Below are 23,949 nucleotides of genomic sequence, written 5' to 3' on the forward strand. Positions count from 1 at the left end.
TGAGGAAACCAAGACTTAGAAATTGAATACTTTTTCAAAGTTCATACAAATATTAAGGGTTGGAAATAATATGCAAACCCAGGTCTGTCTGATTTTACAACTAAGCTTAAAACACCTGTATGGATTCCTTTTTAAAGATTCTTAATCTTGGAGTCTGTATACTCTAAAAATTAGATATATTGTTCTTTCTTAGAGAACTTTTTCCTTATAAGATAAATCCATAGTAATCTGTACAAAATATGAGTAAAAACATAAAAGAAAATTGACATAAAAAGGCACCTTTACGCTCACAACCTAAAAATATTCAGTTGAATATTTTATGTACATCTCATTAGACATCTCTCTCTGTCCCCCTCACTCCTTAATTTAGGGAGGAACTGAGATTCTGGTAGATATTTTATATGAATGCATCATACTTGATATCAAATTTGTTTACTCTTTCCGTTTAACATTTTAACATAAGCATTTCCCATTTTTATATAAACATTTAAAAACTATTCATGATGACTGCATGATATTCAACTAAATAGATAAACTGAAATATAATTTAAAAATTCCCATATCCGGGGCACCTGGGTGGCTCAGTCAGTTAAGTGTCCAACTTCAGCTCAGGTCATGATCTCACTGTTCATGAGTTCAAGCCCCGCGTCGGGCTCTGTGCTGACAGCTCAGAGCCTGGAACCTGCTTCGGATTCTGTGTCTCCCTTTCTCTCTGCCCCTCCCATGCTCGTGCTCTATCTGCCTCTTTCTCTCAAAAATAAATAAAAATTTAAAAAAAATTTTTCTTAAATTCCCATATCCTATGCTGGATACAATTCTTCTTTTTGTACATTAGAAGATTCCTGTTCTCCTTATAAATAATGAATTCAGTGAGTATCCTTAAAGTAGACTCTAAGTTTTCTAATAGGTTTTGGTTTGCAGAAAAGTCAAGAGGACACTCCAGAGAGTTTTCATACATTCCACATCCAGTTTCCCTCATTATGCAAATCTTACATTAATAAGTTACATTTGTCACCATCAGTGTGCCGACACTGAAACGTTACAGTCTACACTTTATTCGATTTGGTTGGTTTGCACAGAATTTCTTTTTTTGGCCGAGGATCCCATCTAAGATACTGCATTACAGTTAGTAGCTCTTTGTGTTGCCTCTGATACTAACACGTTACCTGCTTCTGGCAGTTTTGAGGAGAGTTGGCCAGGTCTTTCCTAGAATGCTCCTCGGTTGAGATTTATCTGCTTTTCCTATTATCAGACTGAGGTTACACATTTCGGGGCTGAAGAGCATTCTTATCACATCCTTCCAGACAACATACCGTCAACACGACTTCTCCCTGTTGATGTTGACCCTATTCGCTGGCTGAGGTAGTGTTTGCCAGGTTTCTCCACCGTCAAGTTTTTCTATTTTTCTCCTTTCCATAGTGTACACGTGGGAAGGAAGTCACTGTGTGCAGCCCACACTTATGGATGGGGACATATGGGGCACCTAGGTGGCTCAGGCGGTTAAGTGTCTGACTCTTGATTTCAGCTGAAGTAATGATCTCACGGTTCATGAGATCAAACCCCATACTGGTCTCTGTGCTGACAGAGTGGAACCTGCTTGAGATTCTCTCTCCCTCTCTCTCTGCCTCTCCCCCGCTCATGCACATGCCCCCCCCCCTTCAAAACAAATAAACATTAAAAAATAAAAATTAATAAAAAGGATGGGGAGCTATGGGGCACCTGGATAGCTCAGTCGGTTAAGTATTAGACTCTTGATTGCAGCTCAGGTCACAACCTCATGATTTGTGAGATAGAGCCCTGCGTCAGGGTCTGCCCTGACAGCACAGAGGCTGCTTGGGATTCACACACACACACTTTCTCTCTCTCTCTCTGTCTCTGCCCCTCACTCCCCCTCTCAAATAAACTTAAAAAAAAAAAAAAGGATGGTGAGTTGTACTCAACTTTCTTGGGGACAGAATATCTACATAAATTATTTGGAATTATATGGGGCGCCTGGATGGCTCAGTCGGTTAGGCTTCCGACTTCCGCTCAGGTCATGATCTCAGAGTTTGTGAGTTCGAGCCCCGCGTCGGGCTCTGTGCTGACAGGTCAGAGCCTGGGGCCTGCTTCGGATTCTGTGTCTCCTCCTCTCTCTGCCCCTCCCCCACTTGTGCTCTGTCTCTCTCTATCAAGAATAAATAAATGCAAAAACAAAAAATAAAAAAAAAATATTTGGAATTATACTGCACTGGAAATTTGTCTTTTCTCCCCCCCATGCATTTATTTATTCAATCATTATATAAATATGGACACATGGATATTTATTTCATAGTTTTTGTTATATCTAAGCTATTTTATGTATGTTGTTCACTCAAATCATCCCACATTTATCCATTGGGAAATCTTTCAGTTGACTCCTGTGTCTCTTTCATATACCTCCTTAGTGTGTGTGTGTGTGTGTGTGTGTGTGTGTGTGTGAACACATTCTCTGTGGCGCTAGGAGATGCTTCAGGCTCATCTTATATATTCCCTTCAACAGAGAGTAATGTCACAAAGCAGACCATGAAGAACTCTTGGGAGTTGGGGACTTTTCTGAAAACGAAAATAACCCTGACAGCCACAGCTCTAGAAACTTTTCTGAAACGTGGCCTCTCCCCCACCTCTGATAGGTCTGAGAAGCACGAAAGATGTTCACCACCTCTCTTGCATTTCCCCATTACCAAGGTTCCAGGTCACTGACAACGCCTTATGAGAAAAGTATTGTGGTATGAAAATTAATAAGGGGACACACCGCTGAAGTGGACTTAGGAGGCTACAAGGGGAGGCTAGGGGGAGCCGTGCCATTCAATGGCAGTTGCAGACCCCAGCAGAAGACTCATCAACAGGAAAGCGTCACCAACTATAGGTTCCAGCTGGAAAAGATGTACACGGCACCTCCTTCAGGAAATCCACCAACGCTACAGTCTCAGCCAATGAGAAACAGGCGTCACCTGAACTTCCGCTTTTGTCCGCTAGACTTTGATTCCAAACACTCCACCCAACTTCCTCCTTCTCCATAAAATAACGTTCCTCTCCTTTGTTTGTTGGACTTGACTAAGGTTTCGCCATAGCTTGTGTGTCCTGAATCGCAATTCTCCTTCATTCTCGAGTGAGTCCATTTTTTTTTCTGGGAAAATAACCGACAGTTTTATTTTTAAGCTTATCAGCGGTGACAGAAGTGTATTCTGGAGTGTTCTACTTTGGGGCGAATCAATACCCTCCCGTATGAATATGCTGCAGCAACATTTGTAATTTTCACACAGTTCCGAAGGTGCTAGCTGCAAATCTACACCTAAAAATAGGCTTTAACAGCACGTCTGTAGGCCAAGCAGGCACCGGGCTTCCCGCCTCCTCGACCGACCAACTCTTGGGCTGTTGGGTGTTTAGTAGCAGGAAACCCACACTCCGTTGAGTGCCGACATGGGTACCAAATGTTACCTTTAATGCTCCTCTGCCTGTTTCCTAGAAAAGTGAGACTTTTGCAAAACCAGAGAAGCAGAGTTTTCCGAGGGGCCCGAAAATCATGCGCTGCACCTCCGTGCAAAATGACTTTGGGATGGCACTCTGGGTTTCTCCAAACCCGCGAAAGGAGTTTGAGAAGTCGACGAACGGATGTTGAACTGAAGTAAAGGTAAACAGGACAATGACATAATTCTTGGAAGATAGAAATTGTCTTACATTGACAGCAGAATGTAGGAATTTTGTCCTTCACTTTTTACCTCTCCATAATGTTCTAGAAAAGGCAAGGTTTTGGAGAATTACCCCCCCCCCCCCCCCCGTTTCCAATGGATTGTGTCTTCCTGAGAAGTGGTACATAAGGAAAGCTGTTTCACAAATGCGTTGGCTTCTTTAAAATTCATGTTTTTTTTTTTTTTTAATCTGTGGGAAAAGGACTTTTAACCAAAGAGTTGTTAGTATCCTCAAACTCTGAAATTGGAAGCGTCTTTCCAAAGTGTTTTAAACTTTAAATGTACGATAACTATGATAAAATATTATTTAAACTTTAAAGGAGAAATATAAAATAATCCATTGAGTAGAGAGTGAAAATTGTGATATGTCCCCCACTTTCAGGATCCATTTCTTTCCTTCCCTTTCTGGCTGTTAGGGGGTGGAGGGGGGACATCCGGTGTGGGGAGGCCGGGGAAAGTATGGAGGGTGCAGCCAGGCCAGCTGTGACCTTAACCCAGCTGAGGACCAGGAAGAATGGGAAAGCAGGACCCTGAAATGGTCAATATTCCCTTCCCCATCCTAGAAAATCTGCACATCAAGCGTGCCTCCTGCAGGACAAAGACGGCATCCGAGCTGTGTCCTCCGTATCCTCAACTGCGTGCATATTATTGACATTCCCAAGGAATCCAGAAACTTCATTCTTCAAATGTTTACAAATAGAATTTTAAGCTACCTGTCCCTAAAAACGCTATGTATCCTGAAGCAATTATCGCAACTTTGGAGACGACGTGTAAAATTTATATTTTGTCTTTAGGCCGGCCGTGGAAACTGTGCGTCTCCTAAACCGTTTATGGAGGGACAATAATGGTTAGATCAAATGATCAGCTATTTAAAGATTGCATTCTCACCTGGTATAGAAGTGTTGTGTTTACTTCACCTTCACCGTGAAATATGTTGACTGCCTTTTACCGCAGTGCCTTGACAACCACTAAGGCCACTTAGCGCAAGCTGTCACCCTGTGACACCCCAGAGCTGAGGCTGCTAATTCGCTGGCATGTTTCACTGACAGCACGCACATTATTTATCAGCCGGTACAAGCGACGCACCCTCAGAGTACTGGGGAAAGTCGATGGTGCCTTTGTTGACAAGATAGATTACCCGTGCTAAGCTTGAGATTTTTAATTATGCGTGATTAAATGCAGTTCCCTTCTCTGTAATTTGCATGTTTATACCCTTTCAGAGTTAAAAGAATATGTATGTGTATATATAGCAACAGGAGAGAGAATTACTAATGCAAGCCGGAAACCCAATGGAATATATATGAGTTACACATTTAAGAGCAAACATCAGACTCCTCTGTGTAGGAAAAGCTAACAAAGTTTTTTGCATTAAAAATGACACCTTCGGTTCAAAACGTGTGTGCTGCAATGACCGCGTTGTTCAAATATTAGAGTGGAAAACCAGTTTATATGTACTGGCTACTCTACAGTTCAGAATGTGGTTAGGTAGCTGCTTGCTTTTCTTACGATGACTTTTCATGATAGTTCATTCGATTTTTTCAGTTACAGAATTTGTCTGCAACAATTCAACCTCCTTACTGATTCCAAAATTCTGAAGTTACACCAGAATCAGCACTTAAATTAACATATTAAATGGTAATATGGTATATAGAATGGCATGAAAGGTAACCAAATGTTCAGAAAAACGAAATCTAAAATTCTGATTCTCCCTCTAAACGGGGATTTTAGGTCAAGCAAACTTGCTTGGGTCTAATGCAATTTAGTGTACAGAATACCAAAGGAGAAGGCAAAATACCAAAGAGAAATGAATATTAGTCTCACACTGAACAGAAAAAAATATATATATTCCCTAAGTTTGGTTTCTGTTTTAAAAACATATGCTATGTAGCATTTCTGGTAACTTACAGAGGAAGTAATATGCAAATTACTGTCTGGCTTTGACTTCCTTGACTATGGGACTTTTGGTAACTCAGTGTCACTGCACTTGGTTTTTTACCCCCTCAATACCCAGTTTCTACTCAGCTCACAGGACCGAAGCGATTTGGGCCTCATTGTATTCATATGTGTTTACTGTATCCCAGGCTTTAAAAATTGGGTCAACACGGAATTGGGTCACATTGGGTCACATTCCTGTGTATAAACTGAGCCTGTCCTGAGGTTCCTGGGTGGCTCAGTCGGTTAAGCGGCCGACTTCGCCTCAGATCATGATCTCCTGGTTCACAAGTTCCAGCCCCGCGAAGGGCTCTGTGCTGACAGCTCAGAGACTGGACCCTGTTTCCGATTCTGGGTCTCCTTCTCTCTACTCCTCCCCTACACACACTGTCTGTCTCTCTCGAAAAAAAATAAACATTTAAAAATGTTAAACCGCACCTGTCCTTAGGTACGTTCCCACCATCAAATGAGAAGAAATGGGGGGTTTGCCATGACTGGTGGTGGAGACCAATTTTCTTGGCTTGGTAGTGCGGAAGGTAGGACTCTGATGGCAGGCATGGGACCCGAAGGCATACCTGGAAATAGCAGTTCTCTGTTTTTGCCAAAACAGGGTCTTCAAAAACAAATCAGGGCTTTTTTTAGTGAGGACATCCTATTTACCACAGTGCACATGTTATGATTAGCATATAGTACATTAGTTTCTTAATAAGACAGTTTGTGAACTTGTGGATAAGAAAAAAAAAATACGTCTTCAGTTTCACTGATTTCCAGTTGATATTTCTCAGCTTCTTCAATTACGAATGTAGGTAAAAAAACAAAGTAGCTTTGGACATACCAATAGAACCCAAAGCCATTTTTTTAATCATGTAGGTAATGTTGTTTATTTATTTTTATTTTTTTTCAATATATGAAGTTTATTGTCAAATTGGTTTCCATGCAACACCCAGCGCTCATCCCAAAAGGTGCCCTCCTCAATACCCATCGCCCACCCTCCCCTCCCTCCCCCCCCCATCAACCCTCAGTTTGTTCTCAGTTTTTAAGAGTCTCTTATGCTTTGGCTCTCTTCCACTCTAACCTCCCCAAAGCCATTTTAAATGTTGTAATATTTGTATACAATTGTTGCAGGTTACCCAAAATATTGTTTTGCTCATCACTGTAATCATGGTATTTATTGAATTTAAGTGGCCTTTATGAAGTCGTGGAATTTATTAGTCCCACTGTTAGAACTTAATGTGATCAATATAATTCATAGTTACATTTCGATATAATATGTTTTCTTTGCGATTGCACGTATTTCCTTTTATCTACTTCTATTATATACGTACATTTTGCCAAAGAAGAATAGGGCAGAGTAGAAGAACCTTTATCGTGACGGTTTTCAGTCGCAGGGTAGAAACTAGAGGCTGTTGAAAGCACCCTTTCCCACTTCAGTTTCCTGAAACCTTGAGACCCCTTAGGAGATAATCCTAGAGGAAAAATAGTAAGGATGGAGATAGGATGGGGAAAAGAGGCTCTACGACAGCAGGGACCATGCTTTGCTAGATGATGTCCTGCAGGGGGCTGGCAGGTCCCCTGACAGCTCTGGCTCAAGATGAGGTTTATCCAGAAAACTTGTACCCAGGATACATAAAGATGACTAATCCCTCTTGACATGGGAGAGTGCAGCCCCTAACTTCAAAGGAATGTGTGGACCTGGCCAGAAGCACTGTCAGTGGTGACCTGGGTGGATTAGAGCCCATACCCTTGTTTTCTGTGCAACTAAAAAAACCAAACCGAAACAAAACAAAACAAAAACCCCAACACCCACTCAGATAACTGCGCAACCTTGAGGAAAGACTTGTAGTTTATAAAGGATTGTAATTGGATTTACTGCCATTGCAGCAAAATGCTGGCCTGGAATCAGTTTATTTTGATCTTAAGAAAAATGAACAGATATTTTATCTACATTCAAGTTTGTAAAGAATCGACCACATTGATTGCATTATTATTATACTTACTTTCTAATAACATTAACATTTATTATTATTATTATTATTATTATTATTTTGTGAGTATAGTAAATATTATTTCAAGTCCTGACATTTGGGAAGAATGTTGAAGCTTAATTTTTATAGGTTTTGAAATCTGTACTCTGATTTGGAAGATAAGTTTTGGAGATAAGTTCATGGCAGACGAGGCATTTTATAGGTAATCATAATGACCTTTAAACATGATTTTATGAGGTGGCTCAGTCGATTAAGGGTCCGCCTCTTGATTTCTGCTCAGGTCAGATCTCACGGCTCATGGGTTCGAGCCCCACGTTGGGCTCTGCGCTGAGTGCAGGGGTGGTTGGGATTCTCTCCCTCCCTCTCTCTCTGTCCTTCCACTGCTCACTCACACTTGCCCACTCTCTCTCAAAATAAATAAACTTTGACCATGATTTTATGAGTATCGACTTTAATCCTTCATTAACACATAATTGTGTGTGCTATAGAACATACTGGACATTGTTTGAGGCGACAAAATCCCAGCCATGGACAAGGGGTAGTTTGAGTTCATAGTCTAACGGGAGGACGGTAGCTGAATAATCACCACCTTTAGCTAACAGTAAGTCCTGGGAAGGCAGAGGATGGGAGCATAGGACAGACCTTGGTGAGTGGTGAGTGGGTTCCGGTCGTTGGGCAGTGGGGGGAGGCTGTCTGAGGAACTGACATTTGTTCCAGGACACGAATGCTGAGAAGGGACTAATCACAAGGAAGAGCTCCAGGCTCAGACCCTGGAAGATGCAGAGGCTTCTGGGTATTAAGAGAGCAGTGCAGAGATGGAGAATGTGTTTCTGAATGTACTGGACAAGAACAAGGAGAATAAAGGCACAAGCAACCATCGCAAGGGTTTGGCCTTTTCCATGTGAGAAGATCGCTTTGGATGCCGTTTTGAGACTGGAGTGAACAGTAGGTGTTCAAGAGGACAGAGGCTTGGGCCATGGTAATGACAAAGAGATAAAGGGTGGACAATTAGAGATATATTTTCTAGGTTGCTCTAACAGGGCTTGTTGGAGAAAGGAATTCGGGAGACGGAGTAATTGTACAATTTACTACCCAAACCATAATGCTTTTGAAAGTAAAAGGAAGTGATTAGTAGTAAGCCAGGACAAGAGATGTAAACCGAGACTGTCCTGAATAAATCAGGACATCTATTTAGCCCAGATTTAAGGAAGAAGCGTCACCAAGACTGGGACTGAGGTTTTGGCGTCAGGGACAATGCAGAAGTGGTGTGCTTATTGGGAAAAATAGCAAAACCTGTAGCAGAACAAATTTGGGAGAGAAAGTCAGCTGGTCCCTATTAGATGTTAAATCTTAAAAAAAAAAACAAAAACTTAATTTGTTTTCCTAATCACTGGAATCTAAGGAGTTACAAGTTAAAATGCCCCTCAAAGTACCATGTGGAGTTTTGCTATAATTTTGTTCAATAATTTCCATAACAAGTAGGCTACACTTCATAATGTTATATCCCAAATTTGCTGGGGGAAAAAAAAATCAGTGAACCAATTTATTTCATTAGAGGTTTTGTTAAAAAAAAACAAAAAATAAAAAAACCTGATGGTAGCATCAAATGTTAGCATCAAATATGTCAAATTGTTTCCCTTACGCTACTCTATCCCTTTGTAATTTGTTTACATAGGTCTGGGCTCATCATTTCAAAATCAGAATAATAAGAGCAGAGCATAATGACTCTCGAGATTGAATTCTTTTGAGACTCTGATGATATTTGTAAACCCTTTCAATAGTAACACTTATCGTTTGAAGATAATTGGGCACATCCACTCTGCAAGAGATGAGCGCAGAATTGAGAAAAATGTACCCAATCAAGAAAAAAAATATTTATTTTTTGCTTAATACACTCTACTATAAATTGGGCCCATAAATTCTAGATCCAGACTGCATTATGTCATGTGGCAATGGTTTGCAAACCCGGGCTTCACACCCCAGGGATATACGAAGTGATTATTGGTTACAGGAAATAGACGTATATTCCTCCTACCTAATCTGTAAACATTTGGTTATTAGCAAAATATACTGGCACAGTAGTACAAGTTTACAGTACCAGTACCAGTTTGTAAGATGGAAAAATACAAAATCAGTGCTCAGGAAACATTTTATTGATACAGCTCTCAGAAATGCATGGGGGAGGGGTATTGTCATATGGTCCCAATGACAGCAGGACATAGTTTCACCCACCCGGACTTTTTTACCTGACGGGTGGGCTCTGAGTCTGGCCAGACTTGACATTTGTCTGGGCTCACACCCACCCTGAACACCTCTAGGTTGTTGAGTGGTTCCTGCTCACCTCAGGAAAAGTCCCAAAATGACTGGCCAAGAATTTGTCACACGACCTCAAGCAAATCACCTTTTCTATCTCAGTCTCCTTATCTGTGAAACCAGAAATGTGGAATTAATACCTTGCCGAATTAAAGCACGAATGAATAAACGAAGACCTTACGATGGAAAGTTGTACTTAGGTTCTCTCTAGGAGGGAGAATTCTTCCTCTAGCCTCAAGGTCTTTTAGATAGACTAAGATTTTAAAATGACACGAGGCAGATTAAGAGGAGAAAGATACCCGTTTTGTCACAGGCAGACAAGCCCAACAGTGAAATGGAGACCTGAAGAAATGACCAAGCTGGCAGTCGTTCTCCATTTTAGACAAGGACACAACAAATTTCTGAAGAGCTGACAGGACAAAGAAAACAGATGTTTGGGAGCTTTAATTTGTAAAGAATTATAAGCAGAATTTGGACTGGGGTAGTAGATGAGGAAAAAAGTGACAAGTTGTGTTTTTACAGTTTCCTCAGCCATAATCCTTCCTCTGGTGATACAAAGATGTCTTACTTTTTGTTTTAACGTTTATTTATTTTTGAGAGAGGGTGAGCAGGGGAGGGGCAGAGAGAGAGGGAGTCACAGAACCCGAAGCAGGCTCCAGGTTCTGAGCTGTCAGCACAGAGCCCGACGCGGGGCTGGAACTCATGAACCATGAGATCATGACCTGAGCTGAAGTCGGACGCTCACCCGACTGAGCCACCCAGGTGCCCCAAGGATGTCTTACTTCTTAGGACAGGATGAGTATTTTTCATATGGGAGTTTGTTTTCTGCTTTCAGGGGGCAGAGGAGAGTCTGAGGGTTATTGCACCAGCTCTTTAAGTAACTTTCATTTCAAATAATCGATATGCCAAAGCAGCGCATTCTGGGGCAGCCCGTCCTTGGCCTGGCGCTCTCTTCTTCAGATACTCATCTCCAACGCTCTGAAGTAGGAGGAGGAAATCTTAATCTCATCTATAAAGTTACCACCACCTACCATTGGACGTTTCAGGCTTTCTTTGCCAATATGTCTACGCATTGCACATATTTTGACAGTAAATAATAAATGATACCATTAAAAATAGGGCAATAGAGAACAAGTAAGTCATCATAGGCCACAATGTGGTAAAATTATTTTCTCTTTCCAGGATTTATGGGACAGAGGCAGCAAAGATAAAGTTAACTGATTCGTTAGTTCACTTTCACGGAGAGAATAATTTTTCTAAAACGCTGGAAAATTTTACTCAATGGATTTTCAGTTTAATGTTGGAGAAATGTCAGGAACTATGTATTTGCATACCGTCTGGGATTCCCCCTAAATTAAAGGATTTTGGAAAATAATTACAAATGTAACGTATGCAACCTTGTCTTGTCTTCTGGCATCGAAACTAATAAATCAAGTACACGAATAAAGCCCCGGAAGCATAAATTTTAAGAGAGTAGAGTAAGCCTTCACAAACACAATAATGTCTACCAAAAATGTATCTACAAGACGTGGTTGCAGCTACATTTCCATAACATAATTTATGAAATCATAATGAAGTACTTACTTAATCATATGATTATAAACTAACTAAAGAGGCATTACTCAATTTTATGGAAAATAAAGTGATTTAGATGAACTTCAATTTTCATCAAATGTCATAACTTTTTCTATGATCTATGAAAAATGCCACATTCCCGTCTCTGTGATTTGTTAAAAATGCCATCTTCCTGTCTCCAGTCAATTTGCACGTCTATATTTCATTGGCAAGCATCATCGTTTGAAACATATCTCAAAGGACTACTTTCCCTCGAAAACTCTCTTCCTGACATTTACTATCGAATACTTACCACAGGTACCTGATACCTGATAAATCAGCGTGGTTCCAGATGGCATCTCCGAAACAACTAATGGAGGTAAACCTCGCAAAATGTGTGCAGTCGCTGTGCTTTCCCCTACCTCCCCATAAGTGGCAACAACAGCAGCGGCATCCCCGAAAGCTCTCTAGGTCACCAGGAGTGAGGGCACCGGGCGCTGTAATAACTTTGCCGGACTTGTAACATGGGTTACAGCATAGGGTGGTTAACTTACAGACCATTGTGGAGGAAATGTTGAGAAATGCTGAGAAAGCTTAAAGTAAGTTCACCCTGATGAGTAGTGTTCGTGTGGTGATCGGATAAGAAATCATTACAGAGGCGAAGCAGGGAAGAAGTTCATGGGCACCGCGTGCCAAGAAGGAACCGAACATCCTGAGCTCGTCACCGACGGCCTTCCGAATGCTTCCCGGTTGATGGGGTCAGTCACGCAGAAGAGCAAGGCTCCCAGGCCGCGAAGAAAATGAGTGTCTTGGATCCGAGCTCAGTTGTCAGTTTCTGGATGTTTCTCATTCTTGGCCAGGTGCCTGCAGGCCAGTGGAACCCATCGGATAACCGGCAGCGTGGTTTGGGGCTGCCGTGCCAACAGCGCATCTCCTAAATTGGATCCTCTTGCTTTTCCGAAGGTTGTCTGAACTGCCTAATATCCTTTAAAAGTTTCTTGTCTGTTTAAATCAGTTTGTTTAAATCAGTCTCTTTAAATCAAAAAAGTTTTGCTCCTGTGTCTGGAATAGCCTTGGCGGAGAGGAGGCCTGTGGAGGCAGCGGCACAAAGAGGCTGAACGCTTTCCTAGACGGCTGGAGCCGTGGTCACAGAGGGCGTTTACTGGGGAGTGCGCAGAGAGCCGATGGAGGCCTCCTTAGCAGAAGGCTGGGCAGGAGGTAATGCAGTTTATGCACCCAGTGTGGAAGGAAGAGAAACGCCAGGCTGGGATGCGGTTCGCAGCCAATCAGCACACAGGAGCAAAGGCTCTACCGGGGTGGGCCCCTACACTGGGCCTCTCTCCAAGGCAAATCCAATCTGACACACTGAGACGTAATAAAAAATAAACGTTGGGTCTTTGTGCCTAGTTCCCGTCACACAGCTTCTAAAACCCTTGGAATCTTCAGAGTAGAGTGTCTTTTTTATGCAGTGAGGTGGCTGGGAGCTGGGGGGCCCTACAAGCTTCAGGGCAGGGGCTGGTCACCAGAAAGACTCAGGCATGATTAGAAGAGTGGGACTTTCAGCCCCAACCCTGACCTTAAGGCAGGGGAGAGAACCTGGAGATTGAATTAATCACGAGTTACCAAGGTTTTAATCGATCATGCCTACAACAATGAAACCTTCATCAGAACCCCTTACCAATGGAGTTCAGAGAGTTCTGAGTTGGTGAAACCATCCACACGCTGGGAAGATGGTTCACCCCAGCTCCCTGGGAACAAGAGCTTCTGTGCTTAAGGTCCTACAGGACCTTCAGGACCTCTGTCCTTTGGCTGTTCATTTGCATCCTTTATAATAAAACAGTGATAGTGGAGTGTAGTCCTGAGTTCTGTGAGTCATCCTAGAGAACCAACAAACCTAAAGAGGGAGCCATGGAAACGCCCGATTTATAACTGATGGGTCGGAACTATAGCTGGCAATTTAGGACTTGCAGCTGGGGTCTGAAGTGAGGACAGTTTTGTGTAACTTGGGCAGTCAGTATCAGAATCAAATTGAATTGCAGGACACTTGGTTGGTATCCAGAGAGTTAGAGCCTTGAATGACATGTGGGAAACAATCCCAAAATAAGCAGGAAGCGTTAGCAGTCCCCAGAAAAGGACAGATAAGACCTAGCTTTCCAGACACAAGAGAAATCATTATAGGTCCCCAGCTATTTTAGTGATCTATGCCCAATGGGCTCTATTTGCCCAAGCACACTTTTCTTGCAGAACTTCCTAGAAGGTGATAGAATTAGAAAAGAATGCAAAAGCATCAGTAGTTAAGGAAACAAAGGGAATGCAAAATCTAACAATATCTCCGGGCCAAAAAATAACCCGACCAAATCAAAGATAATAAGTCAATGGTGAAACCCCCAGTGTTGTTTCCAAAATAAAGATTGACCTACTGCACATTCTTGAGTCATTTTTGCAGGATTTAAACCACTTCGGGCACTCAAACACAAGACTAACTGCACCCAAAGAACTGATGATGCCAACCCTTGCTGGCCCTGTGACTTCCATCAAGTACATCCTGGACGCTGTCAATTTGGGGTGACTTTTGTTCCAGTTCTCCAATGAACTCTCCCTTGCCAAGTTCCTCCATGAATATGCATGCACCCTTAGCTTAAAACTTCCCCAATTTGGGGGTTTTGTGGGGATGGAACACTGTTTTAGGTGTTCTCCCGACTTGTTGCAAGTGAAATCCTTCCTTTTCCCATCTTTGGTTTGGTTGTCTTTTGGCCCAATGCCCACCAAGAGGTGAACCCAGTTTTGGGTTACACTGTGAGTGAAAATAGCTCATCCTACTTTGGATGTATTATTGACAAGATAAGAAACATTCTTTCCCTTTTTATTCACACTGTATGTGTTGGGTTCTGTGGTCAGGTGGTACGAAACAAAAAGAGAGTTTTATCCCAGCCATCAGCTGCCAATGTCTGCATGAGAGTCACTGAGGAAAAGGAGTGGGAGCCACCCCAAGAGGACTTGGAATCATACCTGTTATGGTACAAGGAATAAGAAGAAATTCAAAAAGGGCACCACACGTGGCACAGGTATTCTCTCTCTAGGAATGGAGAGGTGCCCTTGTATGAAAAGGGATGGGCACCAAATAGAGTCCTAAGTTTCCCACCCATGTGGGAAGTTTGCAGGACAGTTACCTTTCCTGGAATCAGGGATTGAAGGACTTTGCCTGAGGAGTTCAATTACAGGCTCTCCATCCTACATCAGAATCCTTATTTACCCTGATGATGCAATTGATGGATGGAAAATTAGGATGTGTGTTGGTTCCCATACAGAATACAATTAGGTTAAGGGCCACATTTTGTCATGATTCAAATTCAAGGTGCCCTGAATTTGATCTCAACGATACATTTAAATAGAGAATATATCAGATATCTGTGGCTAAAAAAGATAAAGGGAGATGCATAAGATTTTCTCTGCAGTTTGAAAGACAGGTCAGAGTAATTCTAAGGCTCAACACCTTTCAGTGGATAGTAATGATAATGATAACAATAATAATAATGAAAATAATATTTTGAGAGCTAACTATGTGCTAAGCACAGTTCCAACTTCCAAAAATACATGACCTATTTTGGACATTATTTTCATCCATAAGTCCTAATTTTTTTCTGATTTTATTTTATCTTTAGTGTCATGTCTTGATTTTGTTTTAAATCTTGGTAGATAGCATGAATTTTAAATCTTTATCCAAATATTTTTGCAAAAAATTGGGGGAATATATTGAAGGTAAGCAAAGCAAAGGAAAGGCTGAAACAGATGAGCTTACAAGGTACATCGTATAATTTCTTTCAAAGTTTTTCTTTCTTGTGCCTCTAAACTATTATGTTTGGCCAATTGCTACTCAAAATACCTCAAATCCATGATCTTCCCCGAGATCCTCAATGCAGCTCAGACTGAATTTTATGACACGGACTTCAATCTTTAGTTATACGTAGCCCTACTCTGGCTTGCGGTGGTATCCTCATTTTTGGAATCATCTGGGGGAAATGTGCATGTAGTCCTTGGCTTCCTTGCTCCTCAGTCAAATGGCTTGGCTACTTTTCAGCTCAATTCCCTAATTCTTCTGGCTCTCGAGCAGGTTTGCTGAGTCATTACGGGGAGTCTCAACCCTACCACTGCCTTCCCACATCCCTCCAAGGGTGAGAGTTGCAGACCGCCAGACGCAGCACACAACGTGAAATAACTCAAGGGACAGTTTCACACAGACATCTTGTTTACACCCTCTCTGGAAGTCCTTTTGGAAAAGTAACCATTCCCCTGGGTACTGACTGTGTACTTCATATACCACAATGAAGACTCTATTTTTAAAATAAATGCGTATTTATTCAAAGCTATTATAGTTAATTTTATGAGATTATTAAATAAGCTTTAAAAACAATGCAATTAGTATCAGCAAATTTTAGATATGCTTACATCTTCTTGAATACACCATGCTATTTTGATGACATTATTTATTATAAACCGATTATCAGGACTTTCCATAAAGCAGGAGAATACTGATTGATTATAAGGATAATCAATTTTATTTTGAAGTCATTGTTAACATGTATAATCTAGAAGATGTGTCTAGATAACTCTCTTAAGATAACAAGTTGAGGAGGTGAGGAAAGATTTCCAAGTACTTTTGGGGGGTTAAACAGATAGAACATGAGGGTGGACACTTTCACCTTTAAACCTGATGTCTCAGGTCCCCATAGTTTCCATTGCCCATATCTCAAACTTTCCTCTGGTTTTAAGGTAGAAGTGGTAAGATTTGTGGTCTATTCTTAATATCATGTGATCTTAAGGATGGGAAGCAAGAAAACATGATTTTTTTATAAAAAACTATTTACTGTTCTGGCCAGATGCCCACAGAACCACTCTTGGCTCAAAAAACTGAACAGGATATAATAATGCAGGCTAATTCAAGCAAGGTATGTAACGTGCTTTCTGAATAGGCGTTTGGAGAGTTAACAAGTCTGGAGGCTGCCAGGAAAGGCCTTTACAGTCTAAGAATCAAAGGGACATCAGATGTTTTCCAGAGCTACAAGACTTCTGGGTTCATTTGTTTGAATTTCAAAGGCTGACAAACACTTCCCACCCCAAGTCAAATAGCAGGCCTCTCCGGTGTAGCAACTCTTACTACTCGGCACAAGTGAGACTTGGAGACAACCCACAGCTGCAAAGAGCGTGCTGTTTGTTCAGCTGATGTGGAAGGAAACGCACAGTCTCTGAGGATGGCCTGGAACATGCCATAAGGTGACTTTGAGGCCTCAATTCTATTCAGTTCTATATATACTGAATTTTAGGGCGGGGTTAAGAAATTGGTGGGTAGACATATCAGCAGGAGTAAATACTATTTAGTTCCTGAGGACTGTTCTAGAACACCATCCCCATTGGTAGAGAAGGAGCTACTCATAGGGAAGGGAAAGAAAGATGTTTGGCAACAGACATTAGAATCTTATAAGGTTAGTGGGGCAAATGAAGGATAGGAAGGCAATTGGAAGGGTGTGAAGGATTATTAGATGGTTATTTCTTACGAAATACGGAAGCTGGTGCTAAGTCAAAAAACAACACTCTCAAAAATAAATAAACATTAAAAAATTAATTAAAAAAAATAAGCGGGCCACCCGGGTGACTCAGTCGATTAAGTGTCCCACTTTGGCTCAGGTCATGATCTCACAGTTCGTGAGTTCAAGCCTGCATTGGGCTGTCTGCTGTCAGTGCAGACAACCCACTTCAGATCCTCTGTCCTCCTCTCTCTGCCCCTCCCCCACCTCCTCTCTCTCTCTCTCTCTCTCTCTCTCTCTCTCTCTTTCTCTCCCCCCTTCTGTCTCTCAAAAATAAACATTAAAACAAATTTTAAGTGAGCAACAGCCCAAGCAAAATAAGGCAGAATAATAGAACTCACATCACCTGCATTTATAGTCTTAGGTTTTCACCTTGGAATGGGAAAACGGAAGAAGTTATGGGGAGATGGAGGGCCTAATCACCATCAGAGTGACACGCGATCAGACATGTTCAATCCAGTATGTGGCTTCAACTGCCACTTGGACCCCTCCCTATAGGGGTGCACATATATGGGACATTTCCATGGTAAACTGAATTTAAATGATTTGCCAGATAATGTGACACAGAGGTGAGGGCAAAACGAGGAAGGACATTCCAGGCCTGCCGAGCTGCAAGCTGCCTTGAGAGACTTTTAATCAGATCGCCTTACACCCAGCGGATAAAGAGGAAACTGCAGGAGAATCCCCAGAGATATCCTCAAATAAAAGTAAGGCGAGAAAACAACAAAAACATGAGAGTGCAGCAAGCGTAGAACCTCTGGAGATGTCCTTCCCAGGGACAAACGTCAGTCCACCAAACTGTTGGAAGTATGGAGGGATTTTTGTTGCTGTTGTTTTCTGCCTTTAAAACTAGCACCGTAATTGTGTAACTAGCCAATCCGTACTGGAAGAGACCGTAAGTTCTCCACATAGTGATTTCCTGGTGGGAAACAAAAAACCCAGGAGAGAGAGAGAAATTGAAGACTCTCAGTCCAAATGGTGCTCATGCTTCAACAAGAGCAGCAAGGTTTTAAAATCAGCTCCATTCAGCAGAAATTTAAATTAAAATGCCAAATCCAAGTAAGATCGTGGTTGTGGGAAGTCCCGCCAGGGAGCTGGAGGTAGGAAGCGAGGATATTGAGAACACAAAAGGTACTCTACAAAAAAGGTAGAAAGAATCCCTCAATCCTATTTGAAGCCGAGTTATCCCACGGAGATTCCCGGTTCCTGAACCAACAACACAACTGTTAGGAATTTGTCAAATTAACACTTGTTAAGCAGAGCACGAGGTGCCAGATGGTGAGCCGCTGTTCAACAACAGACCACAGGAGAAAAGGAAATGGAGTTTATTACTCACAGGTCCTGGAGAAAGTACGCGATATGCCTCCAGGGGTCATACGGAAAGTCAAGGCAGAGTGCAGACGGAGACACAGGCCTTTATGAGGGTCCCTGGGTGGAGGGCTTTGGGGTTCCCAGGCTAAAATGAGATTGGGGTTTTGGGAAGCCCCACGAGAGTGTTATTCAAGGGGTCCAGAAGGGGAAGGTGTTGGGAGGCAAAGGGGATTGTTGTTTGCACTAGGTCTTGGGAAAGTCGTACTAGGAAGTTACGTTTGCCGGTCACTCTGAGCTGCAACCCAGGGCCCATGTTTGCATGAGGGGCTAGTGTCAGCGGTCCCTGTAGGCCACCTGGCCAAACAAAATGGATACCAAGCGAACGCTATCACGGAGCAGCCTCGCTAAACTCTCAACATCAACTGTTGCATAAGACTAACACTTACTGGGGCGCCTGGGTGACTCGGTCGGTTAAGCCTCCGACTTCGACTCAGGTGATCCTGCAGTACATGAGCTCGAACCCCACATCAGGCTCCGTGCTGACAGCTGGGAGCGTGGAGCCTGCTTTGGATTCTGGGTCTCCCTTTCTCTCTGCCCCTCCCCTGCTCTCACTCTGTCTCCCTAAAAAATAAATAAACATTAAAAAAAAAAAAAAAAAAAAAAGACTAATACTCACTAGGAGCCAGAAACGCGGAATGCGCCTCCCCAGGGTCCTGATTCCAGATCCTACATTCCCGAAACTCAAGGTACTATTGAAGTGTTTCAGAAGCTGCGCTCCTGAGAAAGTGTTCAAATCCTGACTCCAGTACTTACCATCCTGTGACGTTTGGCTGGTTACTTAAATTTTGAGTGTCTTGTTTTTCTCATGTATAAGATGGGAATAAAATTGTGGCTATGTCAGAGAGCTGAAGGTAATGAGTTAATACCAACAAATCACCAAGAAGAATGCTTGGTCCGTTGCAAGTACTCAGTAAATGGTAATTATTGTTATTATCACTAGGGGACAGAAGACTGAAACAGTCATTATAAGAACTGAGTCTGAACCAGTTTAAGAGTCACACAGGAAGCTAGTAGACAGGTATATATAAACTTATGGATAGAGTCTGTCAGCCAAAGGAAAAAATTCCACTCGGTATGAGTCTAAAATCACCCGTTCCAAAAACCAGGAAAATAAAAACCATTGTCAAAAAGGCAGTTAACAAAATCAGTGTTAGGTACATGAAAACATTCTAAATAAAACTTTTTAGTGGGCTAGTCTGAGAAAGATTTAAGCATATTTAACATTTCATAAAGGCTAATTGAAGAATTATATCTATCGAAACAAAACAAGGAATTATGACCCGTAAAAATGGGTAGAAATGAAACAACCTGAAAAGGTCTAGAAACAACTGGAAATCTTTGAAATTAAAAATACGGTCATGGGAATTTTTAAAGTAAGGCAAAAATCTGGACTGATTATAGTTAAGGAAACAAATTGGAGTATTGCAACACAAACATGAGGCGGTTACCCAGGATGCAACAAAGAAATACAGACATACAAAGCATTAAAGGGCAGTGACAAAACATAGAAAATAGAGGGGTGCCTGGGTGGTTCAGTTGGTGAAGCATCCAAGGTCATGAACTTGCTGTTCATGAGTTTGAGCCCAACGTCGGGCTCTGTGCTGCCGGCTCCGAGCCTGGAGCCTGCTTCAGATTCCGTGTCTCCCTCTCTCTCTGCCCCTCCCCCCCCCCCCGTCAAAAATAAATAAATATTAAAAAAATTATATTCTAATACTGGATCTTTTCCTTTCTTTAAGGATTACCTTCATCCTTGTGACCACTTAACCATATGCTTGATGTTCTCCTTCATATTGTGATTTCAACAGCTTAGGTCCCTGGAATGTGAATCCTTCCACTTGTCCTGTTTGCTGACTAAGGTGGACTGTTTCCACCATATGTTTGTAATGTTTAAATGTAAACTCATCGTAAATTGGTGGTAAGGGTGCAGATGGGAGCGTTACGATTTGTCCCTGCAGAGTGATAGTTTCTCTTCACTTACTTCTGCAAGGATCCCAGAGGTATCACTGACACAGCACCAGGTTATCTGTTAGCTTCTTAAACTGGAGCTTCTCATATACTGTTGTCTTTGAAAATTTGCATTCCAGCCAACAGTAAGCCCCAGGCTTAGATTGCTTGTGAGCATTTTTTCACACACGTTTTCCAGGAGAGAAAAACAAGCCTCTTTGTTTTGTCTTCCAAGGCCAGTGGCTGAAGATTTTTAGTCCCCTTTTCATTGGAATGATAGCTTAATGCAAGAGGTTTTTTGTTTTTTAATGTTTATTTTTTGAGGGAGAGAGAGAGAGACAGACAGAGCATGAACAGAGAAGGGGCAGAGAGAGAGGGAGACACAGAATCCGAAGCAGCTCCAGGCTCTGAGCCGTCAGCACAGAGCCTAATGTGGGGCTCGAACTCGTGAACCGTGAGATCATGACCTGAGCTGAAGTCGGATGCTTACCCGATGGAGACACCCAGATGCCCCCTTAGTGCAAGAGTTTTAATTCTAATTCTCTACTTTTCTGGAGCCGTTGACCTTCCATCTAATTAGGCTTGTACTGAGGTACTAAAACCCAATTCACGATGAAACACAGGTCAGATAGCAACACCACCACCGTCCTGGGTTGTAAGAGCACCAGGTCACGAGCTCATCACTCCTGCCCTCAGCTCCTTCTTTGTTCCTGGCTTTCGAGGATTGCCCCTTTTTTTCTTGTGTGCTATATCATACATGTTTTCAAGTGTTTGGATGTGTTTGTGGACAGGCTTTCCTGCTACTTACCAGGGTTGTGACTCTCCATTTAACTTTTATCAATGAAGAAAATACTACAAATACATTGTAATCTAATTCTGGTTAACTATCTGCTTGAGAACGTTAAAGTTGTCATCCTATACACTCTACACTAGCCGCACTTCATACAGTTAACTTTGCTGCATTTCATGAGTGTCTTGCTAACTGAAGTTAAAGTTTGGGCAGAAAAACTTCAGTATCATTAATTCCTCTGTCACTGATTTGGCCTGAGCTTTTTCATTGCCTTAAAAAGCAAAACAAACAATGGGGGCACCTGGGGGGCTCAGCGTGTTGAACTCGAGGGGCAGACTTCAGCTCAGGTCGGGATCTCAGGGCTCATGAATTTGAGCTCCGTATTAGTCTCATTGCTGTCAGCACAGACCGTGGTTCAGATCCCCTGTCCCTCTTTCTCTCTCTGCCCTTCCCCGGCTCACATTCTCTCTCACACTGAAAGAAAGAAAGAAAGAAAGAAAGAAAGAAAGAAAGAAAGAAAGAAAGAAAGAAAGAAAGAAAGAAAGAAAGAAAGAAAGAGGAAGGAAGGAAGGAAGAGAAAGGAAGGAAGGAAGAAAGAAAGAAAGAGAAAAGAAGGAAGGAAGGAAGGAAGGAAGGAAGGAAGGAAGGAAGGAGAGAACAATAAAACACAAAAGCAAGATCTGCTCGGCTAAATAACTTTGGCTCTTTGGAGGTGTGGCTCTAAGAGTTAAACTGTTAAAGGAGCAAGGTTTTGAGTCTGTGCATTTGTGCTCTAATGTGGAAACAATGCTACAATGTGTGGCCAAGTGGAAGAGAGAAAAAGAGACAAAGGAAAGAAGAAACACATAATTATAACATTATGCACTTAGATATATTCGGTTTTTAAAATGCACTGGCGGGGCGCCTGGGTGGCTCTGTTGGTTAAGCGTCGGATTTCCACTCAGATCATGATCTCACAGTTGGTGATTTCAAGCCCCGCATCGGGCTCTGTGCTGACAGCTCAGACCCTGGAGCCTGCTTCAGATTCTGTGCCTCTCTCTCTGCCCCTCCCCCACTCGTGTGCTGTCTCTCTCTCTCTCTCTTTCTCTCTCTCTCTCCAAAATAAATAAGCATTAAAAAATAATCTTTAAATAAATAAATAAAATGCACTGGCTGTCCAAAGATTAATATAGATCAAAATATAAAATTAATGTCTCTATATATCATACACGAAAGTACTACAACACTATAATACACATAACACTTGGTATGCCAGTGATATGGGTCCAATGTGTCTAATAATTTGGTTGTTGAATGGTTTTTCATGAACTTCGGTATACGCAATTTATGCGACATTTTCATATTACTAGACATAGACAGGCTTAAGAATCAAGCTTATCCGGCTTCAAATGTTCTCCACACAAAAAGCAGATATGCTCAATGCAAGTGAAACAAATTATACCGATTTAACAACCTTTGAAAAGGGTTATACGTTGCCTAAACCATGCTTGCGTTCCAGGACAACACCATTTCTCAAATGAGTGTCTGCATGTCGGATAGAGAAGAGTGGTAGATTGAATTATTGGCCTGGTTCCTCACCACGCTGAGTTCACATCGTTTGCTTTTTCAAGTTCTTCCCACCGGAGGAGGAGTATTCTTTTCACTCCACGGGACTTTCTTTGGACAAGAAAGATTTTGGCAAAAATAACGCAAGTACAAGCTTCAAATGTACCTGAAGGGTTCTACGTCCACTGTGAGAACCACACGCTTCACTGGCTCACTGGTCCGGCAGGTCCGTGGAGGACAAATACGCAGGAGCATCCCAGACCAATCCGGCCGCTTGGAGCCAGGCCTAGCGGGGCTCATCTCCAGACGCGTGGACCAGAATAAATAAATACGGCTTTAAGACATTAAGTTATGAGCTGGTTTGTTAGCCGACATTACTGTGCCGATAGTTAAAACATACCATAAAAGACACCTAATAATTTTGAGTGTGATAGACAATCGAATTTATGTGCATAACATGTATTTATTGATTTTCAACCAGTTGACTTTTATGTGATATTTTTATAATTCAATTAATATGAGACAGGGCATTGAAGCTAATATACCCTAAAATTAGACAGACTATCCATTATCTATATGAAAAGGCGCTGTAAATCTTAAAATAGCTGAGTAGAAATTTATTCTAGTAATAGTAGGCTGAACAATTGAGACCAATTTTTCAATAAGATAATGGAAACGCTACAGGAAATTGACAGACAAAAACTCATTAAACGCTTCTCAAAGCTTTTCAAAAACTAACATGTTGATAAAATTATAAGGCCAAAATCTATGGGAAAGAGAGATCCTGAGATTGAAGACCAGCGCTCAGTCACTGCTTTTGCCTGAGGACATTTGCTGACCCAAAAGAGACGGCTGAAACTTTTTAGTAAATAGGTGTCCATATGGATGAAAAAGACAACTCAGACCTTATATCATATGCATCAAAGCACTTGCGTATAGATCAAAGATCCAAATATGTCAGTCAAAAAGTTGAAATTAATATTGGAGAATATCTTTATAGCCCAGTAGGTAAATGACCCTGGGATGTGAAGAATTACTTAACAACAAAGGGGCAACAGATGGCAAATGGTGATACGATAAAGTGCAGCCCCCATTGGTAACCGGGGAAACGTACATTAAATCCACACTGAAATACAATTGCATTGGCACTACGTTGTTTAAACTTATAAAGCCCGGAAACGCTAGTGCTTGGTAAGGGTGATGGTTTGGAGTAAAGGGGCTTCCAT

At 41.9% G+C, this 23,949-nt stretch overlaps 1 long non-coding RNA gene across 2 annotated transcripts; it reads left to right on the forward strand.

The window, feature by feature from the left end:
• Positions 1-3,011: 3,011 nt before the first annotated feature.
• On the forward strand, positions 3,012-11,205 carry LOC122235073. 2 transcript variants are annotated; one of them, XR_006213190.1, is made up of 3 exons: positions 3,012-3,127; positions 3,485-3,649; positions 11,120-11,205. It is a non-coding gene; the product is annotated as an uncharacterized LOC122235073 (long non-coding RNA). The 2 variants fall into 2 exon arrangements; XR_006213189.1 differs by lacking the exon at positions 11,120-11,205 and adding an exon at positions 4,271-5,120.
• The last annotated feature ends 12,744 nt before the right edge of the window (positions 11,206-23,949 follow it).

The sequence above is a fragment of the Panthera tigris genome, chromosome F2 (assembly GCF_018350195.1).
Source record: "Panthera tigris isolate Pti1 chromosome F2, P.tigris_Pti1_mat1.1, whole genome shotgun sequence".
Lineage (NCBI taxonomy): Eukaryota > Metazoa > Chordata > Mammalia > Carnivora > Felidae > Panthera > Panthera tigris.